We start from the raw sequence: 6,248 nt of genomic DNA, 5'->3' as shown, positions 1-6,248 counted from the left end.
CCTCGGAAACTGTGAGCCCCAGTGAACTTTCCCTCCTCTAGTTGTTCTTGCTGGTTCTTTTGGTCAGGGTGGTGAGAAGCTGACTGGAACAGGTGCTGTGGTCAGTTGACTTATCTGGGGTGGACATGTGGAAACCTGTGGGAGGTCACCACACCATGTGACCAGCATTTTTCTTCTCTGATTGGTTGAGGTCCTGTTGGTCACTTCCTGTGATCTGGCCACATCAAGTGGCCCTAGATGGTGGCCCCCATCTTGGAAGTCGTAAAAATGTTGCCAAATGTGTGATCATGTGAAGGTGAGGTGTCCTACAGCCCTGGGTCGAGTTACCTTTCCTGTCCTTGTAACCCTGCCCCTGTTGAGCTTTATGGATGGAAATTTCTAAAGATTCAGAGTCTCCCTAATAAAAGGCCACTCCAATTTCCAGGTAGATTGAGGAAACGTGGTATAGAAGGTTATTGCAGCATGAAATTTTCTGAGGGGTCACAGAGGAAGCAGACCATTTTATAACTAAGGACATTAAAGATTTATCATGGGAAGTTCCATATCTTCAGACAAAGAGATGTATTTAACAATTTTGGAAACTATAATTAACTGGAAGTCAAAGCAAGTGAGAAAGAGCCAGCTAGCACAGTTCCTAAGAACAGTTAGCGAGGTGTCCATGGTTTTGTGAGCATGATTCACCAGATGACGTTCTTGGGAGAGACTAGGAAGGAAACTGTATAAAGGTTGGCATTTTGCAGAACTGTCTAGAAGTACAACAGACAGTGTTCAGAAGGTCTGGAGTGCATTAGAAATGGGTCATTTTGATGATGTAGATCATGGTCAATGGCCCCCACAAGACCTTTTAAAAGGACTTCAGAGACAAGTTAAGAGCATAGAACAGGAAAACAGGCAGAGGCCGTTTTTTGAAAAAAATTTTCTCTTTCCATATTGGGCTGAGAGTGGAATCAAATTTCACTCAATCTGCCACCCAGCAGGCAGATTGCTTTGGGGAAGACCTAAGACCAAAAATTCAGTTTCAGTTGAATCCCACTGGATCAGTAATATAGAGGAGCACCGAGGGGTGTGTTCCACAGAGGAAACTAGTCCTGACCAGAGCTCTGTGAGGCAAATTCAAAATGGAGAAGAACAGAATGAGCAGGAGACAGACAAAGAGTCCCAGTCAGAGAGGACTCAGTTTGATGGCGAAGAGGAGATGGAGGAGAATTTTCCTAGGTTGTGTTTAGCTGGACTGGCACTGCCGTCTGACTTCAGCCATTTTGAGCTGGGAGAACGGGCTTTAATTGACACTCTGAATTGGCCATGGCTATGCTTACGCCATTACAATGTGGACTCAGGAGGGCACAGGAATCGGGGGAAGGTATTACAGGTTTTCAGCATTTTCCAGTTTTTTTTCGAGCAAAACCAGCATGTCTGTGCACATGCTATAATTCCTTTTAAAACCTTAGAAGAATTAAAAAATAAATGCTTGTGGTACTTATGGCCCTCATTCACCATTTGTAAGAGCTTACTCAACTTGGTTTGCCAAGAACCTCTTCTGCCCAGTGACTGGGTGTCCATGGCCAGAGCTTGTCTGATGGTGGTGATTATCTTCTCTGGTGGTCTCACTGGACAGATTTCTGTACCGAGCAGGCTGAGAGAAACGGGAGACAGATCTTGAGACCCCTTTGGAGATGTTGATGGGAACAACGTCAACAGATTTGAGAGCCAGATTTAGAGAGGCAGTTAAACTATGATTTGGTGATTTATGATCAGATTGCTTCATGTGCAAAGAAGGTATGGCAGCAAATCTCTTCCCAGGACCAGTCTAATCTAGCTTTGACTAAGATGCAACAGGGCTCAGAAGTGTTTTAGGGACAAATGAGGCCCTGGGGTGGTCCCCAGCACCACAAAAAATAAAAATAAAGCAGGAAATTTGTAAATTGAAGCCTGACATTTGCTTTTCTAAAAACATTTGCTGATTCTGGAGTGATCAGCTGAAGGGCTGACAGCAGATTCTACACTCTCACTGTCCAGGGAGAGAAACTGTGGAGGCTGGGACCCACCCTGCAGAGGCCCCAGGACTCGCCTGCATGTTGGGCTGGAAACCCTAAGACGTTAGCTGGAGAAGACGGTCAGTGGCCATCCCTCAACTGCAGCCCAGATGCTCGCTGCTGGGACCTGAGGACACCCCACGGTCTGCCATGGGGTTCAGGAACACTGTGACTACCACCAGGAACCTGCCAGAAGCACAGGAAATTGCCTCACGGGACTGTAGCTCGCTACACTCAGCCAGTCCTGAACACAAAGTCTGGCACCCAAGCCGAGAACAGGCGTGCCAAGACACAAAGGGGCACGTGGAGGAGCCGGCAGGAGCAGAGACACCTGGGCTGGGGCCCCAGCCATTGGAACCACATGACAGGAAGCAGCACGCCACCGCGCTCCAGGAGCAGAGCAGGAGCAGGAGCTGCTCCAGAAATCAAAGTGTGAAGCTGCAGGTCTCTTAGCTGGGAGTTCTGAGCTGCAGTACACACCTGCAGGAGTTAGGAACGCGACAGAGGGCTTCAGGGCCAGGGACAGCCCTGAAGGCGGGCCTAGACCCGCAAGCTGGGTTCCGAGGCGACACTGGAAGGAAGGGTAGAAGACCAAGGCCTGGCACTGGAGGGGCTGCAGTAACCAGGTGTGATGGGCACAGGAGCTCCGGGCACCACAGAGGGAGCCCTGAAGCAGCGGGAGAGAACAGCAAGAATTTTTAAACAGATGACCGCAGACGTCTTTCCAAAGTCAGGAGGATGCCACCCATGGTTCCAAGAGTGAAGGATAGAAAATCATGTCACACAGCCACTGGGGACGAGGGGACAGGGCATCCTCAACGCAGTCCAGGAGGGAGGAACTTAGTGCCTTCAAAGGAGCAGCAGTAGGACCGACAACTGCAGGGAGCACAGGAGTGAGCAGAGACCCAGGCTAAGCCAGAGGCCCAGCAGACACGCCAGGCCCGGGGACCTGCTTCCTCAGTGAGGATGTGAGGACACACCCTCCCCTGTCCACCCTGGCCTCTGTTTCCCAGAGCTGTCCTAGCAAAGCTCCTAAGATCAGACACGGCCTCTCCCACGGAGAAGTCAGGGCGCAGCGGCTGCGAGCCTTCCAGGGCTGGGAGAGCCCTGCCTGGCTTCAGGCTCCTGGGCTGCCCCCTGGCTGGCCTCAGGCCCTCCTCCATCTCCATAGCCCTCTCTCTGTGTCTCTGTCCAAACTTCCTCTTGTCATGAGCCCCTGGTCACCCTGGATGAGGGCCACCTCCCCCAGTATGGCCTCATCTTCACCTCATTCCCTCTGCAAGGATCCGGTTTCCATATAAGGTCGCCTTCAAGGGCTCCTGGTGGGCCCAGATCTGGGGGTGACCCTCCTCCCCAACTGAACTTTCCCTCCTGGGCAATCTGGACCTGACTTCGCGTGCAGAGCAAGGTGGATGCCTGGCAGGTGGGCAGCAGGAGAGAGGCAGAGGCCAGAGCCCAACGCCAGCTCCACGCTGAGCTCAGTGCAGGCAGCTCCGGGGCCACCAGAGCAAGATCCACGTGCAGCTCTGCCTGCCCTCTCCTCAGACTGTGTGGCCTGAGCCTGTCTCCCACCCCCTCCTTCCCGGCCCCAGACTAGCTCCTGCTCCCCACTGACCTTCCTGGCCCTCTGAGCCCTGAGCACAGGGAAGCACAAAGTTCCCCTATCTGCTCTGCTCCTGGAATGTGCCTCCGAGCCCTTGGCCTTTCTCAGGACACATCCTGCAGGGGCTAATGTCCTCAGGCCTCCGCTGGCTCTGGTCCCATGCAGCTCTCACCCGGGGCTTCATGCACTGCCCCCAGGGCCACCGTGCCAGGGTGCAGATGCACCTGTGTCCACCAGCCACGCACCTGCTCAGTGCACTGGGAGGCCTGGCTAGGGACTGCCAGAAGAGAGGGAAGGCACAAGTTCTGGCGGGAAGACAGAGTGGCCTCTGTCCTTGGGTAAGCCCACTTCTGTGTAAAGGATACAAAGAACTGGCAAAAATGTATATGAGAAAAAAAAAAACCCCAAATCTACAGAACTCTGATGAAAGACACCAAACACGGTCATGGGGAGGTGCCATGTTCACAACCAGGAAGGGTCAACACTGTGATGGCGTCAGTTTTTCCAACTCTAAGTATGAAAGTGGCACAATCTCAGTCAGAATCACAGAGGCTGGTATTGTAGGCCTCGGCAGCTGGGCCACAGAGTTCACCTGGGGGGAGAAGAACTAGGTGGGGGAACACCATGCAGGAAGAGAGTGTTCATGTGGCCCTCCCAAGACCAGCTCCAAAGCTGCAGGACCATGAATCTGATACCTGCTGTGGGGAGGGTGGACGCATCAACAGCAAGACTCAAACGCAGGCCTGCCTAGGTATGGCCATGCTCTCCAACCAGAAGCTGGGTGCCTGCAGAGCATGCTCTGCTGAAGGGCTTGGAAGCGGTCACACCCACATGCACAGGGAGCACAGACCCAGCTGCAGGGGGGCCCTGGGAGTCTGAGGTAGCAAAGGGAACACAGACCCAGCTGCAGGGTGGCCCTGGGAGTCTTACACAGCACAGGGAACACAGACATAGCTGCAGGGTGGCCCTGGGAGTCTGACACAGCACAGGGAACGCAGACACAGCTGCAGGGTCCCGTAGGAGACTCACACAGTACAGGGAACACAGACCCAGCTGCAGGGAGGCCCTGGGAGACTCACTCAGCACAGGGAACACAGACCCAGCTGCAGGGAGGCCCTGGGAGACTCATTCAGCACAGGGAACACAGATTCAGCTGCAGGGAGGCCCTGGGAGACTCAAGCAGCACAGGGAATGCAGACCCAGCTGCAGGGAGGCCCTGGGAGACTCACTCAGCACAGGGAACACAGACCCAGCTGCAGGGAGGCCCTGGGAGACTCACGCAGCACAGGGAATGCAGACCCAGCTGCAGGGAGGCCCTGGGAGACTCACTCAGCACAGGGAACACAGACCCAGCTGCAGGGAGGCCCTGGGAGACTCACTCAGCACAGGGAACACAGACCCAGCTGCAGGGAGGTGCTTGGAATTGCCCAAACTTGGAGGCCATGCTCCGGTGTGTTCCCTGGGAGGAACCAGATGCACACTCCTAATGAAGGAGGCTGTGTGGGGTGTTTGGGAGTGGGGAGTCATCTACTGAAGGCTCCTGACTGCACAGTGGCTGGAGAGCACTGCTGCCTAGACCTCTGGAACACCAGCAGGGCCAGGGCTCCACGGGGGCCGAGGAGTGGAAGGCGAGTCCCCGGGACACTCCTGCACAGCACTGCAGTGTGGACGCATGACCCTGCTCTCCAGGCTCTCTGACCTCGCTGTCCATCAGCCTGGCGGGACAGGGTGATGGACGCTGGCACCTCGTTAGAATTTCTGTATCCATAAGTCAGAGTTTCAGCCCATTGAAGAACTTGTGTGTTTTAAAGACTTTCCAGCCCCATTTTTCTGGCCTCTGCTCTTGTGGGACTCCAATACCATGCATTTTAGGAAGCTTCCTAGTGGATCACGGGATCTGGAGTCTCTTCATTTCTCCCAGTGTTTTTCTCCCTGTTCTCTGATGACAGAAAGGACTGCCTGTAGCTATGTCTTCAAATCTTCTGGCCTTCCCCATGCCTCTCCAGCCACTCTTAAGCTCAACAGGCTTTGATTCTTTAAATTTCTCTGCACTTTAATTTGTTTCTTGAGAATTTTCTGTTACAGATATTTTTGGTGGAGTTTCCCTATCTATTCACTCATTATGGTTATATTTTCTTTTTTAAATATTTATCTTTTAGTTGTAGTTGGACACAATACCTGAAAGAATTCCCCTGGCAAAGACACCTCACCAGGAGAATTCCAATTTTATTGCAAAAGGCTGTGTGCTTATATAGAGCTAAGGGGAGATGGCAGGGCTTTGATAAATGGCAGGCCCCCTGTTTATTGGCAAGTTCTTCCAGATATCAGCTCCGGAGTCCAGGAATTAGTTCTTATTGGGGCTAAGGTTCCCTGCCAGCGAGATTTGAAATTGGCGCCCGTGGGAGAGTTCACACAGGCTGGAACTTTTTGCGCCACTGCAGAAAAGGAGAAGGTAGGAAGAGGAGGTCCTTAGGTGGCATGTTGCGGTTTTCCTCTGGGATGCGGCTGCCGTTTATACTTTTCCCAACAATACCTTTATTCTGTATATTTATCTTTATGTGGAGTGGGGTGGAACCCAGGGCTCGCACATGCGAGGGGAGCACTCTCCGTTG

This window comes from Urocitellus parryii, chromosome 6, assembly GCF_045843805.1.
Source record: "Urocitellus parryii isolate mUroPar1 chromosome 6, mUroPar1.hap1, whole genome shotgun sequence".
NCBI lineage: Eukaryota > Metazoa > Chordata > Mammalia > Rodentia > Sciuridae > Urocitellus > Urocitellus parryii.
This window is presented reverse-complemented; position numbering follows the sequence as displayed.